General features: G+C 40.0%; 1 long non-coding RNA gene and 1 pseudogene across 1 annotated transcript in view; both read left to right on the top strand.

The window, feature by feature from the left end:
* LOC144580257 (uncharacterized) overlaps nt 1-19,455 on the top strand; it is a 54,724-nt gene that overhangs the window by 18,556 nt on the left and 16,713 nt on the right. The gene's annotated exons all lie outside the window — the stretch shown is intronic.
* Nucleotides 16,056-17,134, top strand: LOC100392396 (prohibitin 1 pseudogene; annotated as a pseudogene).

Raw genomic sequence — 19,455 nt, 5'->3', positions numbered from 1 at the left:
GAAGGAATCTAGGAATGACCCTCCCTCCTTGTAATTCAACCAGTTCTTCTATTTGCAATATCATAGTTACCCTCCTCTGGAGATACCTGTGCCTTCAATTTAATAAGCATTGCAGAGTGCTGCAACAAAATTAAGCTTGCTTCTTTCTGGATTCACACCCCTACCTCCAGGGTACACACACAAACAACTTAAGGCCTAGCTTTTGGCTTTTCTCAGTTCTTTGAAGTCAGTTCTCTCTAATCTATCCATTTTTCAGCTTCCAAAATTTTGTTGACATATCTTAGCCACTATAGTCTCCTCTCCTGGGCTTTTAGTTCTTTTGAGCATATGACTTTAAAAAAAAAATTCTGACATTTTGGTGTAAGCAACGAAATGAACATTTACTTCAAACTGGCATGTTTAATAGGAAGTCAATGCAGGAAGCTATAAAGGAGAAACTAATAACTACCTCCGAATTTCACCATTCAGAAATCATCATCATTGACATTAGGTAAACATCTTTTCCTGAACATATACATATAAAAAATAGAAAGACTATTTATTTTTATATGATTATATTATATGTGTTTGTTAAAAAATTATTGAAATTTAACTTAAAAGGAAAACTTTAAAAACTGAAAGTATTACTGAATTGCAAATAAATATTTTTTTCTCCAAAGTGATATTAGTCTTCACTGAAGGCATCACATTATCTGACTTCAAAAGCTACTACAAAGCTATTGTAAGCAAAACAGCATGGTAGTGGCATAAAAACAGACACATAGACCAATGGAACAGAATAGAGAACTCAGAAATAAATCCATATATTTACAGCCAATTCATTTTCAACACAGGCACCAAAACATACACTGGGGAAAAGACAGTCTCTTCAATATATAGTACTGGGAAAACTAGATAACCATATGCAGAATAGTGAAACTAGACCTCTATCTCTTTTGAACACATACAAAAATCTAATCAAAATGAGTCAAAGATTTCAATGTAAGACCTAAAATTTGAAGCTAGTAGAAGAAAACATTGGGGAAATGTTCCAGGGCATTGATCTGGGCAAAGATTTTTTGAGTAAGATTTCAAAAACACAGGCAATGAAAGCAAAAATACACAAAGGGATTACATCAAGCTAAATAATAAAACAAAACAAAACCCCTTCTAAACAGCAAAGGGAACAACAGTGTAAAGAGACAACCTACAGAATGGGAGAAAATTTGCCAACTATCCATCTGATGAAGGATTAATAACCAGAATATATAAGGAACTCAAACAACTTGATAGCAAAAATGACAACAACAAAAACAAACATCTGATTTAAACATGGGCAAATAAGCTGATTAGACATTTCACAAAAGAAGACATACAAACGGTCAACAGGTATATGGAAAAATATTCATCATCACTGGTCGTCTGAGAAATGCAAATCAAAACCACAATGAGATATCATCTCACTCACAGTTAAAATAGTTATTATCGAAAAGTCAAAAAACTTTGAGTGCCCAACACGTGAGAAGGGAAAGTCTGCCTCTGAACACACATTCTCACTGAGGAACCTGAAAATCCAGATCACAGGAGAAGGATTTAACCGTACCTAGAGCTGAAACAAATTTAGAGAGCTGAGTGAAATATGAAGGTAGAAGAAGCCATGGGAAAAGCCATATAGGCACTCCTGGTCCCCAGGGAAGGCCAGGAAAGCCACGCCTGTGGCTTTTTCTCACAGGAGTCTTTGTGGCAGGGGGCTCCCAGTGGGATTGGGAAAGGACCACAGGGGGAAAGAAACTTCAAGCTGAACTTTGTAATAATTTTGACGGAGTGTCAATTTTCCTGGGCAAAATGGAGAGGAGGGTGAACAGGAAGTGCAGATAAGAGCATGGAAGCCACAGCAGGCAGGGAGAGGTGGGGCCTGAAAGCCCTGCTTGCTTTCTCAGCAGGGAAGCTTGCAGCCTGGGGCAAGATCTAGCTGCCTGGATATAAACTCCTGCAGTTGGTGGGGCAAGGTGGGAGTGATATTGCCTTTGCTGGCTGCATGGGAGCCAGATGAGACCTGCCACTGCCAGCTTTCCCTCACTTCCCTTGTGACCAGTATCATGCCACAGAGGCAGCCATAATCCCCTCGGGAACATAACTCCATTGGCCTGAGAACCACACACCCATCCCCCATAGTGGCTGCCGCAAGCCTCATCCAAAGAGCATCTGTACTCAGACATGTATAACCTTGCCGCCACCTGATGGTCTTTCTCTACCCACCCTGGTAGCTGAAGAAAAGAGAAATAATCTCTTGGGAGCTCTATGACCCCCACCTCCCGCCCCCCACCCCACCCATTGCTTGAGAATTCTCAATATTTATCCAGGTGACCTTAGGGCAAGCTAGTGTCCCCCCATACTACTGCAGCTGATGCACTTTTGAAAGCACTACTTACTGGCTGGAGGCCAACCAACCCAAGTCATTATAACAATTCATAAAATTGCTTGAAACGGGAGGTTGCAGTGAGCTGAGGTCATGCCATTGCACTCCAGCCTGGGCAACAAGACCAAAACTCCATCTTGCTCCAAGGAAGGGGAAAACAACAGTTAATTCCACCGCCTGTGACATCCTGGTTACCAGAGGTCCTGAGTCTGTCCACGTGACAACTTCACTGCTAACACAACAGCATTTGAGAAAGTGTACTAAATAAAACTACAACCAAGGACTCTCACAGAGTCCACTTCACTTCCTTGCTACCTGCACTGGAGCAGGTGCTGGTATCTGCTGCTAAGAAATCTGAAAATGGATCGTCTCACAGGACTTTGCAGAAACTCACCAGTACCAGCCCAGAGCCCGGTAGCTCCACTGGGTGGCTGGACCCAGAAAAGCAATAACAATCGCTGCAGTCCAGCTCTCAGGAAGCCCCATCCCTAGGGGACAGGGGAGAGCACCAGAACAAGGAATCCCCCTGTCAGGCCACAAGTCCAAACCTGGCCATTATAGCCTTGGTGACCCGCATGTACACCTCTGGATGGTCCCCAGGAGCCAGAAAGTCTGAAGTAACCACAAGTAACCAGGTGGCCACAGAGAGAAGTGAAACAACTGGTTTCTGCCTCAACTAATTGTTCTCCCCCTGCAACCTGCAATCTGCAACCATTGTTCCTGCTGAGTCTTGTGGAATTTTCCTCCTAGACATTGGGTTTCTCAGGACCCCCACCCCTATAACTATGTAATTTACCACACCCTCCCCTCTGCTTGCAACCGATAATCCCCACCCTTATGATCATGCCTGTTTGTAACAGATGACCCCTACCCTTTTGATCATACATTCCCATGATGGCCTTCCTTTCCCCAAGATATTACTGACCCCTGCCCTTGTGACCATGCATCCTGTGACACCCTTCCCCTCCCTGAAATAGATTACTACCTTTAACTGACCACTTGCCCCAACCTATAAAACCAACTCCTACCCACTGCCCTCCACTGACTCTCTTTTTGGACTCAGCCCTCCTGCACATGGGTGAATAAACAGCCATGTTGCTCACAAAAATCCTGCCTGGTGGTCTCCTTACATGAGCAACACACCTAACACACTCTGTGGAACAAAAGAATCTGAACGGCAGCCATTGAGTCCCAGATCTTTTCTCTGACACAATCTACCCAAATGAGAAGGAACCAGAAAAGCAATTCTGTTAATATGACACAGCAAGGTTCTTTAACACCCTCAAAAGATCACACTAGCTCACCAGCAGCGGATCCAAACCAAGAATAAATCTCTGAATTTCCAGAAAAAGAATTCAGATGGTTGATTATTAAGCTATTCAAGGAGGCATCTCTGGAAAGGTGAAAACCAACTTAAAAAATTTTTTAAATAGTACTGTGTATAAATGAAGAAAATCAGGCCAGGTGTAGTGGCTCAAGTCTGTAATCCCAGCATTTTGGAGACCGAGGCGGGTGGATCACAAGGTCAAGAGTTCGAGACCAGCCTGGCCAACATAGTGAAACCCTATCTCTACTAAAAATACAAAAAATTAGTTAGGCATGGTGGCAGGTGCCTGTAATCCCAGCTACTTGGTGGGGCTGAGGCAGGAGAATTGCTTGAACTCAGAAGGTGGAGGTTGCAGCGAGCCAAGATTGTGCCATTCCAGACCAGGCAACAGTATGAGACTCTGTCTCAAAAAAAAAAAAAAAAGGAAAAGAAAAGAAATCTCCAGAGAAATAGATAGGATAAATAAAAAACAACGGGCTGGGTGCTGTGGCTCACGACTGTAATCCTAGCAGTTTGGGAGGCCAAGGTGGGCAGATCACTTGAGGTCAGGAGTTCCAGACCAGCCTGACCAACATGGTGAAACCCCATCTCTACTAAAAATACACAATTAGCCAGGTGTGATATAGCACATGCCTGTAATTCCAGCTACTTCCAGCCTTGGGGAGGCTGAGGCAAGAGAATTGCTTGAACCAGGGAGGTGGAGGTTGCAGTGAGCTGAAATCATGCCACTGCACTCCAGCCTGGGCAACAAGAGTGAACTCCATCTAAAAAAAAAAAAATCGTAACTTCCTTAAATGAAAGACACGCTTAGAGAAATGCAAAATATACAGAAAATTTCAACAATAAAATCGAACAAGTAGAAGAAAGAACTTCAGAGCTCAGAGACAAGGCATGTGGCAAAGACAAAAAAAAAAAAAGAATTTAAAAAAATGAATAAAGCCTCCAAGAAGTTTGAGATTCTGTTAAATGACCAAACCTAAGAATAATTGGTGTTCCTGGGGAAGAAGAGAAATCTAAAAGTCTGGAAAACTTATTTGAGGGAATAATTGAGAAAAACTTTCCTGGCCTTGCTAGAGATCCAAACATTCAAATACAAGAAGCTCAGAGAACACCCAGGAAATTCATCATAAAAAGATCATCACCTTGGCTGGGCACAGTAGCTCATGCCTGTAATCCCAGCACTTTGGGAGACTGAGGCAGGTGGATCACCTGAGGTCAGGAGTTCAAGATCAGCCCGACCAACATGGAGAAACCCCCTCTCTACTAAAAATACAAAAATTAGCTGAGCATGGTGGTGCATGCCTGTAATTCCAGCTACTTGGGAGGCTGAAGCAGGAGAATCCCTTAAAACCTGGGAAGTGGAGTTGTGGTAAGCCAAGATCACACCACTGCACTCCAGCCTTGGCAACAAGAGCAAAACTCCATCTCAAATAAATAAATAAATAAAATAATCACCTAGACACACAGTCATCAGGTTATCTAAAGTCAAGGCAAAGGAAAGAATCTTAAGGGTGGTGAAGCAAAAGCATCTGGTAACCTATAAAGGAAAATCTATCGGAATAACAGCAAATTTTTCAGCAGAAACTCTATAAGTTAGAAAGGACTGGGGTCCTATCTTTAGCCTCCTTAAACAAAACAATTATCAACCAAGATTCTTGTATCCAGCAAACCTAAACTTCATAAATGAAGGAAAGAGAAAGCCTTTTTCAAACAAACAAATACTGAGAGAATTTGCCACTACCAAGTCAGAACTACAAGAAATGCTAAAAGGAGTTCTAAATTTTGAAACAAAACCTCAAAATACACCAAAATAGAACCTCTTTAAAGGATAAATCTCACAGGGTCTATAAAACAATAATAAAAATTTAAAAAAAATAAGGTATTCAGGCAACAACTAGCAGGATGAACAGAACAGTACCTCCATCTCAATATTAATGTTGAATGTAAATGGTCTAAATGATCCTCTTAAAAGACGAAGAATGACAGAACGGATAAGAATTCACCAGTCAAGTATCTGCTATCTTAAAGAAACTCAGCTAACACATAATGACCCACATAAACTTAAGGTAAAGGGTTAGAAAAAGATATTCCATGCAAATAAACATCAAAAGGATGCAGGAGTATCTATTTTTATATCAGACAAAAAAAAGATCTTAATGTAACAACAGGTAAAAAAGACAAAGAGGGACATTATGTAATGATAAAAGGAGTAGTCCAACAGGATAATATTACAATCCTAAACATATATGCACCTAATTCTAGAGCTCCCAAATTCACAAAGCCATTACTGCTAGACCTAAGAAATGAGATAGATGGCAACACAATCACAGTGGGGAACTTCAATACTCCACTGACAGCACTGGACGGGTCATCAAGACAGAAAGTCAAAAAAGGAACAACGGACTTAACTATACCCTAGAACAAATGGACTTAACAGATATTTACAGAACATTCTACCCAACAACTGCAGAATATACATTCTATTCATCTATAAATTCAATGCAATTCCCATCAAAATACCACTGTTATTCTTCACAGAACTAGAAAAACAATCCTAGCTGGGCACAGTGCCTCAAGCCTGTAATCCCAGCACTTTGGGAGGCTGAGGCGGGTGGATCACGAGGTCAAGAGATCAAGACCATCCTGGTCAACATGGTGAAACCCCGTCTCTACTAAAAATACAAAAAATTAGCTGGGCATGGTGGCGCATGCCTGTAATCCCAGCTACTCAGGAGGCTGAGGCAGGAGAATTGCCTGAACCCAGGAGGCGGAAGTTGCGGTGAGCTGAGATCGCGCCATTGCACTCCAGCCTGGGTAACAAGAGCGAAAACTCCGTCTCAAAAAAAAGAAAAGAAAAAACAATCCTAAAATTCATATGGAACAAAAAAAGAGCCCATATGGCCAAAACAAGACTAAACAAAAAGGACAAATCTGTCTGGGCATAGCAGCTTACGCCTGTAATCCCAGCACTTTGGGAGGCCGAGGTGGGTGGGTCATTTGAAGGCAGGAGTTCAAGACCATTCTGGCCAACATGGTGAAACTCCATCTCTACTAAAAATACGAAAAATTAACCAGGTGTGGTGGTGCGCTTCTGTAATCCCAGCTACTTTGGAGGCTAAGGCAGGAGAATTGCTTGAACCCAGGAGGTGGAGGTTGCAGTGATCGTACTACTGCACCTCCAGCCTGGGCAATCTCAAAGAAAAAAAAAACAAAAAAAACAAATCTGGAGGTATCACATTACACAACTTCAAACTATACTACAAGGCCATAGTCACCAAAACAGCAGGTACTGGCACAGAAATAGGCACATAGATGAATGGAACGAAATAGGGAACTGAGGAATAAGCCAAATATTTACCGCCAACTGATCTTCAACAAAGCAAATGAAAACATAAAGTGGGGAAAGGACACCCTATTCAACAAATGATGCTGGGGTAATTGGCAAGCCACATGCAGAAGAATGAAACTGGATTCTCATCTCTCACCTTATACAATAATCAACTCAAGATGGACCAAAGACTTAAATCTAAGACCTGAAATCATAAAACTTCTAGAAGATAACATTGGGAAAACCCTTCTAGACATTGGCTTAGGCAAGGACTTCATGGCCAAGAACCCAAAAGCAAATGCAACAAAAACGAAGATAAATAAATGGAACTTAATTAAACCAAAAAGCTTCTGTACAGCAAAAGAAATAATCAGCAGAGTAAATGAATGACCAGTAGAGTGGGAGAAAATCCTTGCTATCTATTCTTCCAACAAAGGGCTAATACATAGAATCTACAAGGAATTCAAACAAATCAGCAAGAAAAAAAATTGCATCAAAAAATAGGCTAAGGACATGAATAGACAGTTCTCAAAAGAAGTTATACAAATGGCCAAGAAACATGAAAAAATCCTCAACATTGCTAATTATTGGGGAAATGCAAGTCAAAACCACAGTGTGTTCCAATGCAAGACACCCAAGAAAAAAAAACAGAAAACAAAAAAACTGCAATATGATACCACCTTCCTCCTGAAAGAATGACTATTAAAAAAAGTTGAAAAAGAAAAAAAAAGAAAGAAAGATGTTGATGAGGATGTGGTGACAAAGGAACACTTTTTCACTGTTGCTAGGAATGTAAAGTATCACAACCACTGTAGAAAACAGTATGGAGAATCCTTAATGAACTAAAAGCAGATCTATAATTTGATCCAGCAATCCCACTCCAGGGTATTACCCAGTGGAAAAGAAGCCTTTATGCGGAAAAGATACTTGTACCTGCACATCCTGCACATATATCCTGGAACTTTAAATTAAATTAAATTTAATTTAATTTAAAAAATACTTGCACACACATGTTTATAGCAGCCCAATTTGTAATTGCAAAAATATGGAACCAGCCCAAATGCTCATCAACCACTGAGGAGATAAAGAAGATGTGGCATTTATATACTATGGAATACTACTCAGCCTTAAAAAGGAATGAAATAATGGCATTCACAGCAACCTGGATGGAGTTGTAGACCATTATTCTAAATGAAGTAACTCAGGAATAGAAAACCAAACATCATATGTTCTCACTTATAAGAAGGAGCTAAGCTATGAGGATGCAAATGCATAAGAATGTTACAATGGACTTTGGGGACTCAGGTTGAAGGGTGGGAGGGGGTGAGGGATAAAAGACTATACGTACAGTGTACACTGCTCAGATGATGGATGCATCAAAATCTCAGAAATCACCAGTAAAGAACCTGTCCATGTAACCAAACACCACACGTTCCCCTCAAAACCTATTGAAATTAAAAAAAAAATTGAACAAAGAAGAAAGACATTATGAAATAAATGAAGACATTTTAGTCATTATTTTAAACTAAAGGTTTCACTTTACATACTATTAATTGATTCCATGATCTGAAAAAAAGTCACAATTATTTTGACCCCTTAATTCTCTACCTGTTTTGGTTTTGCATTAATTCTATGTTAATTTGTGGAGAATTGACGTATTTTAACAATATTGAGACTTCCTTCCCACAAACATTATATATCTCTCCATTTATTTTGGTCTTTTAAATTTTTTCTTAACAATATTTCATACTTTTCAATGTAGAGGTCTTACAGATCTTTTGTCAAATTAATTTCTAAGACTTTCCTATCTTTTGTTCATTTGTTTTTTGAGGCAGAGTCTCACTCTGGCACCCAGGCTGGAGTACAATGGCACAATCTTGGCTCACTGCAACCTCCACCTCCTGGGTTCAAGCGATTCTCCTGCCTCAGCCTCCTGAGTAGCTTGGATTACAGGTGCCCACCACCACAACCAGCTAATTTTTTTTTTTTTGTATTTTTAGTAGAGATGGGACTTTACCATGTTGCTCAGACTGGTCTCGAACTCTTGACCTCAGGTGATCCACCCACATCGGCCTTCCAAAGTGCTGGGATTACAGGTGTGAGCCACCTCACCCAGCCAGTCTTTCATGTCTTTTAATGCTATTGTGAATGTTTGGCTTTAAAGTTTTCAATTTAGTTCGAGCAGCTTTTTTGTACATTCTGTAGAATTTTCTACTTAAAGTTATGTCATCTGCAAGTAAAAACAGTTTAACTTCTCCCTTTCAATTCTAGATATATTTTATTTGTTTTTCTTGCCTTAATATACTGGCTTGAATCTTTAGTACAATGTTGAATAGAAGTGGTGAGAATGTACATGCTTGCCTTGCTCCTAATCTTAAGGAGAAACATTTAGTCTTTCACCATTAAGTATCATATCAGCTTTAGATTTTGGGGGGTAACTTTTACAAAGTTGAGGAGATTTTATTCCTTCTACTCTTAGATAAGATTTTATTTATTTGTTTGTTTATTTACTTATTTGAGGCAGTCTTGCTCTGTCACCCAGGCTAGAGTACAGTGCTACAATCATGGCTCACTTCAGCCTCAACTTCCTGGGCTCAAACAATCCTCTCACCTCAGCCTTCTGAGGAGCTGGGACTACAGATGCATGTCACCATGCCCTGCTAATTTTTGAATTTTTTGTAGAGATGGAGTTTCGCCATATTGCCTAAGATGGTCTCAAACTCCTGGGCTCAAGTGCTCTTCCCGCCTTGACCTCCCAAGTGCTGAGATTACAGGCATGAGCCACCGCACCTGGCAGATTTTTAACTTATATTTATTTATTTATTTAAGACAGAGTTTGGCTCTTGTTGCCCAGGCTAGAGTGCAATGGCACAATCTTGGCTCCCTGCAACCTCTCCCTCCCAGGTTCAAGTGAATTTCCTGCCTCAGCCTCTCAAATAGCTGGGATTACAGGCATGCACCACCACTCGTGGTTCATTTTGTGTTTTTAGTAGAGACAGGGCTTCACCATGTTGGCCAGGCTGGTTTCAAACTCCTGACCTCAGGTTATCCACCTGCCTGTGCCTCCCAAAGTGCTGGGATTACAGGCATGAGCCACCCCGCCCGGCCCTGGGAGATTGTTTTAAAAAATCAGGAACACCCTTTTTACCCCACATTCTGCCCCCACCCCATTTTCAGTTTAGCATGAGGTCACACTGTGTCAGCAGCCTTGTGCTTACCACAGCTAGCCCCTAGGCCTCAGAGTTCTGGGTGCTTCTGTGAGGCTCCAACAGGCATCGGCTTCCCTTCTGCAGGCAGAGGGGATGCTTCCCACAGGCATCTGAGCTCTAGGCCTCCTTGGCCATGGCTGTGGAGATGGGAAGATGTTCCAGGCTGCCTCCTCCTCCTGAGTTTTCGCTGGAAAAACTCTTGAATGTCTGAATGAGGGTCCTGCTTAGCTCTTAGGCCTGTGAGATGCTTTGACAATTTTTATTTTTTTAGGATGAAGCAAGATGTCTATAGCGGTAATTGCCTAACATTAAAATGTCACTGATTGCAGGAGTGGTGACTGCTGAATGTACCCCTGTGGCAACTTGGAATTAATAAATTGTTTGTGGAAAAAAAATGAAAATTCAGAAACAGATGCTGGATTTCTGTCAAATCTTTTTTCTGCATCTACTGAGATGAACATATAGTAGGTTTATTTGTTTTTTGTTTGGTTTGGTTTTGTTTTATCATGTGATAAATTCCATTCATTTTCAAATGTTAAACTAAACTTGCATTTCTGAGGGGAAATTCCAGTTGGACATAATACATTACCAGTTTTCGACATTGTTTGATTCATCTCAGTAAAATTTGTTAAGACTGCTTTTGCTTTTATGTTCATTAAGTTTTTTTGTCCTTAGTTTCTGTTTGTTTGAGTCTTGTATTTGTTGTATTTTGGTGTCTGAGTAATGCTAACCTCTAGTCTCATAGGATGAGTTAGTATTTTATTCTTCTCAAATTTTTGGAAGAATTTGCATAGCTTTGGTGTTATTTATTTCCTAAATGTTTGGTAGAATTCACCAAATAATTTAATTGTTAAAATTTGTTTATTAGTTTTTAGCTTTTAAGTTCAGGGTTACATGTGCAGGTTTGTTATATAGGCAAACTTACGGCATGGGGTTTATTGTACAGATTATTTCATTACCCAGTATGAAGCCTAGTCCCCATTACTTGTTTTTCCTGATCTCCCTCCTCCTAACCTCCACCCTCTAACAGGCCCCAGTGGGTGTTGTTTTCCTGTATGTGTCCATGTATTATCATTTAGCTTCCACATATAAGTGAGAACATGCAGTTTATGTGTTTTCTGTTCCTGTGTTAGTTTGCTAAGGGTAATGGCCTCCAGCTCCATCTATGTTCCTCCATAGGACATGATCTCATTCTTTCTTATGGCTGCATAGTATTCCATGGTGTTTATGTACCACATTTTCTTTATCCAGTCTATCATTGCTGGGCATTTAGGTTGATTCCATGTCTTTGCTGTTGTAAATAGTGCTGCAATGAACATATGCATGCATGTGTCTTTATAATAGAACAATTTATATTCTTCTGGGCATATATCCAGTAATGGAATTGCTAAATCAAATGGTATTTCTGTTTTTAGGTGTCACCAAAGAATTTACATGAGCCTGGAGTAGTTTTATTTTAATAGGAAGATTTTAGCTACAGGTGCAAGTTCTTTAATAGAAATGGTGCTATTTGGGATTCTATTTCTTTTGTGTGTGCTTAGGTAGCTTGTATCTCTCAATGAATTTGTCCATTTCATCTAAATTGTTAAACTTATTATCATGGCGTTGTTCCTAATTTCCTTTGTTTTGCTTTTAATGCCTGTGGAATCTGTATTGCTATCACATCTTATTCCTGAGATAGGCAATTTGTATGCTCTCTCTTTTTCTTTTAATTCCTTCCTTCCTTTTCTCCTTTTCTTTTTCCTTCTCTTCTTCCTCCTTATACATCCAGAATACACACTGCAGTTCCTTTCTTCCTTTTACTGATCAGCCTGGCTAAAAGATTATCAATTTAATTGATCACAAAGTAACAGTTTTTGGTCTCATTGATTTCCTCTATTACTTTTCTGCTTTCTGTTTATGCTCTTTATTCTTATTTTATTTTATTTTACTGTTTTTGCTTACTTTGGGTTTTATTTACTCTTTTCTAGGTTATTAAGGAGAAAGTTGATGTCACTGATTTGGTTCTTTTTTTTTCTAATATAGACATTTAGTGTAATAAATTTCCCTCTAAGTACTGCTTTAGCTACATTTCTTAAATTTCAATATGTTGTAATTTTGTTTTAACTCAACTCAAATTGTTTTCTGATTTCCCTTTCTGATTTCTTCTTTGACCCTATGGGTTGTTTAGAAGTGTGTTATTTCATTTACAGCTTTTTTTTTTTTTTTTTCGAGACGGAGTTTCGCTCTTGTTACCCAGGCTGGAGTGCAATGGCTCGATCTTGGCTCACCGCAACCTCCGCCTCCTGGGTTCAGGCAATTCTCCTGCCTCAGCCTCCTGAGTAGCTGGGATTACAAGCACGCACCACCATGCCCAGCTAATTTTTTTGTGTTTTTAATAGAGACGGGGTTTCACCATGTTGACCAGGATGGTCTCGATCTCTTGACCTCAAGATCCACCCGCCTTGGCCTCCCAAACATTTACAGCTATTTTGAGGGTTTTCTTCAGATCTATTTTTTATTTGATTCCACTTTGGTCAGAAAACATACTTTACATGATTTGAATTATTTAAATAAAAATTATGCGGGGCTCACAATTTTATCCGCTATCTTAGTAAATGCGTGCACTTAAAAAATGTATATTCCGTTATCATTGAGTGGAGAATTTTGTCAAGTTATTTGATAGTGTTGTTCAACTCTGTATCTTTGCTTATTTTCTGTTCACTTGTTCTATCACATATTGCGATATGGATATCAAAATCTCTTACTATAATTGAGGATTGCATCTATTTATTCTCACTGTTCTATCAATTTTGCACCCTATATTTTAAAAATGGAATGGAATTTATTAGGTCTATAATTTAGGATAATTATTTCCTCATCATGAATTGACTACTGTATCATTATAAATCATCTTCTTTATCTCCGGTAGTACTTTTTAAGTACTGAAATATTTGTCTATGAGTACTCCAGTTTTCTTTTGATTAGTGTAAGCATAGTATATATTATTCTATTCTTTTAATCTATTTGTATTTTTATATTTAAAGTAGGTTTCTTGCAGGTAGGAGATAATTGAAATCTTACTCTTTGCCTTTTAATGGGGGATGTTTAGACCATTTATACTTAATGTAATTACTATTATTATTATTCGAGATAGAGTCTCTCACTTTAACATAGACTAGAGTGTAGTAGTGCTGTCATTGCTCATTGCAGTCTTAAACTCTTGGACTCAAACAGTCCTCCTACCTTGGCCTCCCACAGTATTGGGATTACAGGGGTGAGCCACCAAGCTTGGCCTACATTTAATGTAATTGTTTTTTTTTTTACATTTTGCATTTCTCTCTCTCTCTCTCTCTCGTGTGTGTGTGTGTGTGTGTGTGTGTGTGTGTGTATTTTTAAGTTCAGGGGTACATGTGCAAGATGTATAGGTTTGTTACATAGGTAAAAGTGTGCCACAGTGATTTGCTGCACAGATCATCCCATCAGCCAGGTATTAAGCCCAGTACCCATTAGCTATTCTTCTTGATGCTCTCCTTCCTCCCTTTTCCTCCCACCCACAACAGACCTCAGTGTGTGTTTGTTCCCTGCCATGTGTCCATGTGTTCTCATCATTCAGCTCCCACATATAAGTGAGAAAATGCAGTATTTGGTTTTCTGTTCCTGTGTTAGTTTGCTAAGGATAATGACCTCCAGCTCCATTCATGTCTCTGCAAAGAACATGATCTCATTTCTTTTTATGGCTGCATAGTATTCCATGGTGTATATGTACCACATTTTCTTTATCCAGTCTATCATTGCTGGGCATGTAGGTTGATTCCATATCTTTGCTATTGTAAATAGTGCTGCAATGAACATACCCATGTATGTATCTATAGTAGAATGAGGGCTGGGCACAGTGGTCATGCCTGTAATCCCGGTATGTTGGGAGGCTGAGGCAGGTGGATCACCTGAGGTCAGGAGTTTGATACCAGCCTGGCCAACATGGTGAAATTCCATCTCTACTAAAAATACAAAAATTAGCCAGGCATGGTGGCATGCACCTGTAGTCCCAGCTATTCAGGAGGCTGAGGTACAAGAATTGTTTGAACCTGGGAGGTGGAGGTTGTGGTGAGCCAAGATTACATCACTGCACTCCAGCCTGGGTGACAGAGTGAGACTGCATCTCAGAAAACAATAAAACAAAATAAAGAATGATTTATATTCCTTTGGGTATATACCCAGTAATGGGATTGCTGGGTCAAATGGTATTTCTGCCTCTAAGTCTTTGAGGAATCGCCACACTATCTGCCACAATGGTTGAACTAATTTACACTCCCACCAATGCTGTAAAAGTGTTCCTTTTTCTCCATAACCTTGCCAGTATCAGTTATTGTTTTACTTTTAACAATAGCCATTCTGACTGGTGTGAGATGGTATCTCATTGTGGTTTTGTGTTACCTTTCTCTAATGATCAGTAATGTTGAACCTTTTTTTTCATATGTTCGTTGGCCACATGTATGTATTCTTTTGAGAAGTGTTTGTGCATGTCCTTTTTCCACTTTTTAATGGGGTTGTCTTCTTGTAAATTTGTTTAAGTTCCTTGTAAATGCTGGATATTAGACCTTTGTCAGAGGGATGGATTATAAAAATTTTCACCCATTCTGTAGGTTGTCTGTTTACTCTGATGACCTTTTCTTTTGCCGTGCAGAAGTGCTTTACTTTAATTAGATCCTATTTGTCAATTTTTTATTTTGTTGCAATTGCTTTTGGCATCTTCATTATAAAATCTTTGTCTGTGCCTATGCCCTGAATGGTATTGCCTAGATTTTCTTCTAGAGTTTTTATGGTTTTGGGTTTTACATTTAAGTCTTTTTCTTTTTTTTTTTTTGAGTTGGAGTTTTGCTCTTGTTGCCCAGGTTGGAGTGCAGTGGCTTGATCTCAGCTCACTAAAACCTCTACCTCCTGGGTTCAAGAATTCTCCTGCCTCAGCCTCCTGAGTAGCTGGGATTACAGGTATGCACCACCATGCCTGGCTAATTTTGTATTTTTAGTAGAGATGGGGTTTCTCCATGTTGGCCAGGCAGTCTTGAACTCCCAGCCTCAGGGGATCTGTCCTCCTCGGCCTCCCAAAGTACTGGGTTGCAGGCATGAGATGCTGTGCCCAGTATACATGAAAGTCTTTAATCCACCTTGAGTTGATTTTTTTATATGGTATAAGAAATGGGGTCTAATTTCCAATTTCAATTTTCTGCATATGACTAGCCAGTTTTCCCAGCCCCATTTATTAAATAGGCAATCCTTTCCCCATTGCCTGTTTTGGTCAGGCCTGTCGAAGATCAGATGGTTGTAGGCGAGTGGTCTTATTTCTGGGTTGTCTATTCTGTTCCTTTGGTCTATGGATCTGATCTTGTACCAGTACCATGCACTTTTGGTTACTGTAGCCTTGTAGTATAGTTTGAAGTCAGGTAGCATGATGCCTCCAGCTTTGTTCTTTTTGCTTAGGATTGTCTTAGCTATTCAAGCTTTTTTTCAGTTCCATACTATTTAAAAATAGTTCTTTTTAAATTCTGGGAGAATGTCAATGATAATTTATTGGGAATAGCATTGAATCTATAAATTGCCTTGGGTGATATGGCCATTTTCACAATATTGATTCTTACGATCCATGAGCATAGAATGTTTTTCCATTAGTTTGTATCATCTCTGATTTCTTTGAGCAGTGGTTTGTAGTTCTCCTTGAAGAGGTCCTTCACATCCCTTGTTAGCTGTATTCCTAGGTATTTTATTCTTTTTGTGGCAAGTGTGAATGGGAATTCATTCATGATTTGACTCTCAGCTTGCCTGTTGTTGGTGTATAGGAATGCTAGCAATTTTTGCACATTGATTCTGTATACTGAGACTTTGCTGAATTTGCTTATTAGTTTAAGAAGCTTTTGAGAGATGTGGAAGTCAGAGTGGAAGCAGATGTAAGCGCAGAAGAAAACATGGCTGCCAAAGTGTTTGAGTCCATCAGCAAGTTTGGCATGGCTGTAGCTGTTGCAGAAGGCATGGTGAACTCTGCCTTATATAACGTGGATGCTGGGCACAGAGCTGTCATCTTTAACCAATTTCATGGAGTACAGGACATTGTGGTAGGGGAAGGGACTCACTTTCTCATCCCATGGGTACGGAAACCAATTATCTTTGACGGCCATTCTTGACCACATAGTGTGCCAGTCATTACTGGTAGCAAAGATTTACAGAATGTCAATATCACACTGCAGATCCTTTTCTGGCCTATTGCTAGCCAGCTTCCTGACATCTTCACCAGCGTAGGAAAGAACTATGATGAGCATATGCTGCCCTCCATCATGACTGAGATCCTCAAGTCAGTGGTGGCTTGCTTTGATGCAGGAGAACTAACCATCCAGAGAGAGCTGGTCTTCAGGCAGGGGAGCGAGACCTTACCAAGTGAGAAGCCACTTTTGGGCTCATCCTGAACAATGTATCCTTGACACATCTGACCTTCAGGAAGGAGTTTACAGAAGAGGTGGAAGTCAAACAGGTGGCTCAGCAGGAAGCAGAGAGGGCCAGATTTGTGGTGGAAAAGGCTGAGCAGCAGAAAATGGCGGCCATCATCTCTGCTCAGGGTGACTCCAAGGCAGCCGAGTTAATTGCCAACTCACTGGCCACCACAGGGAACAGCCTGATGGAGCTGCGCAAGCTGGAACCTGCGGTGGACATCCTGTTACAGCTCTCATGCTCTTGGAACATCACCTACCTGCCGATGGGGCAGTCTGTGCTCCTTCAGCTGCCCCTGTGAAGGCCCACTCTACCTTCAGTTCAGCTCTGCAGGCCAACTGGCCCACAGCCTTGATGAGTCTTACTACCACCTTCCTTCTGCCCCCACCCTAGAAATCACTGTGAAATTTCATGATTGGCTTAAAGTGAAGGAAATAACGGTAAAGTCATTTCAGATCTTAAAAAAAAAAAAAAAGCTTTTGAGATGACGGGGTTTTCTATATACAGGATTATGTCATCTGCAAACAAAGATAGTTTGACTTCCTCTCTTCCTATTTGAATACCCTTTATTTCTCTCTCTTGCCTGATTGCCCTGGCCAGAACTTCCAACTACGTTGAAGAGGAGTGGTAAGAGAGGGTGTTTTTGTCTTGTGCCAGTTTTCAAGGGGAATGCTTCCAGTTTTTGCCCATTCAGTATGATACTGACTGTGAGTTTGTCATATATGGCTCTGGTTATTTTGAGTATGTTCCTTCAATATCTTATTTATTTAAAGTTTTTGACATGAAGGGATGTTGAATTTTATCAAAGGCCTTTTGTGCATCTACTGAGATAACCACGTGGTATTGGTCTTTAGTTCTGATTATGTGATGAATCACATTTATTGATTTCTGTATGTTGAACCAAACTTGCATCCCAGAGATGAAGCCTACTTGATAATGGAGGATATGCTTTTTGATGTGCTGTTGGATTCAGTTTGCCAGTACTTTGTTGAGGATTTTTGCACTGATATTCATCAAAGATATTGGCCTGAAGTTTTCTTTTTTTGTTGTATCTCTGCCAGGTTTTGGTATCAGCCTGATGCTGGCCTCATAAAATGAGTTAGGGAGGAGTCCCTCCTTATCAATTTTTTGAATAGTTTCAGTAGAAACAGTACCAGCTCTTCTTTGTAACTCTGGTAGAATTCAGCTGCAAATCCATCTGCTCTTGGCCTTTTTTGGTTGGTAGGCTATTTATTACTCCCTCAATTTCAGAATTCATTATTGATCTACTCAGGGATTCAATTTCTTCCTGGTTCAGTTTTGGGAGAATGTATGTGTCCAGAAATTTATCCATTTCTTTTAGATTTTCTAGTTTATGTGCATAATACTAGTTTATCTGATAGTTGCTTGTATTTCTGTGTGTGAGTGGTGATATCCCCCTTATCATTTCTGATTGTGTTTCTTTGAATCTTCTTTCTTTTCTTCTTTATTAGTCTGACCAGCTCCTGGATTCATTGATGTTTTGAAGGGTTTTTTGTGTCTCTATCTCCTTCGGTTCAGCTCTGATCTTAATTATTTATTGACTTCTGCTAGCTTTGGGGTTTGTTTGTTCTTGGTTCTCTAATTCTTTTAGTTGAGATGTTAGGTTGTTAGCTCAAGATCTTTCTAGCTTTTTGAGGTGGACATTTAATGCTATAAATTTCCCTCTTAACATGGCTTTAGCTGTGTCCAGGAGATTCTAGTACCTTGTTCCTTTGTTCCGATTAGTTTCAAAGAACTTCTTGATTTCTGCCTTAATTTCATTAATTATCCAAGAGTAATTCAGGAGCACATTGTTCAGTTTCCATTTAGTTGTGTAGTTTTGAGTGAATTTTTAAACCTTGAGTTCTAATTTGATTGTGCTGTGGTCTGAGAGATTGTTGTGATTTCAGCTCCTCTGCATTTGCTGAGGTGTATTTTACTTCTGATTATGTGATCAATTTTAGAATAAGTGCCATGTGGCAATGAGAAGAATGTATATTCTGTTTTTTTTTTTGAGACGCAGTTTTGCTCTTGTTACCTAGGCTGGAGTGCAATGGCACGATCTCGGCTCACTGCAACCTCTGCCTCCTGGGTTCAAGCAATTCTCCCACCTCAGCCTCCGGAGTAGCTGGGACTGCAGGCGCACACCACCATGCCCAGCTAATTTTTGTATTTTTAGTAGAGATGGGATTTTACCATGTTGACCAGGATGGACTGGTCAACATGGACTTGACCTCATGATCCACCTGCCTCGGCCTCCCAAAGTGCTGGGATTATAGGCGTGAGCCACCACGCCCGGCCTATTCTGTTGTCTTTGGGAGGAGAGTTCTGTACATATCTACAAGGCCTCTTGATTCAGAGCTGAGTTCAGGTCCTGAATGTCTTCATTAATTTTCTGTCCCAGTGATATGTCTATTATTGTCAGTGGGGTGTTAATGTCTCCTGCTATTATCGTGTAGGAATCTAAGTCTCTTTGAAGATCTCTAAGAACTTGCTATATGAATCTGAATGCTCTTGTATTGGGTGCATATATATTTAGGTTAATTATCTCTTCTTGTTGAATTAAACCCCTTACCATTATGTAATGCCCTTCTTTGTCTTTTTTGATCTTTGTTGGTTTAAAGTCTATTTTGCCAGAAACGACGATTGTGCACCCTTCCTTCTTCTGTTTTCCATTTGCTTGGCAAATTTTCCTCCATCCCTTTATTTTGAGCCTATGTGTATCTTTGCATGT

This window comes from Callithrix jacchus, chromosome 18 (assembly GCF_049354715.1).
Source record: "Callithrix jacchus isolate 240 chromosome 18, calJac240_pri, whole genome shotgun sequence".
In the NCBI taxonomy this organism is placed as follows: domain Eukaryota; kingdom Metazoa; phylum Chordata; class Mammalia; order Primates; family Cebidae; genus Callithrix; species Callithrix jacchus.
This window is presented reverse-complemented; position numbering and strand designations above follow the sequence as displayed.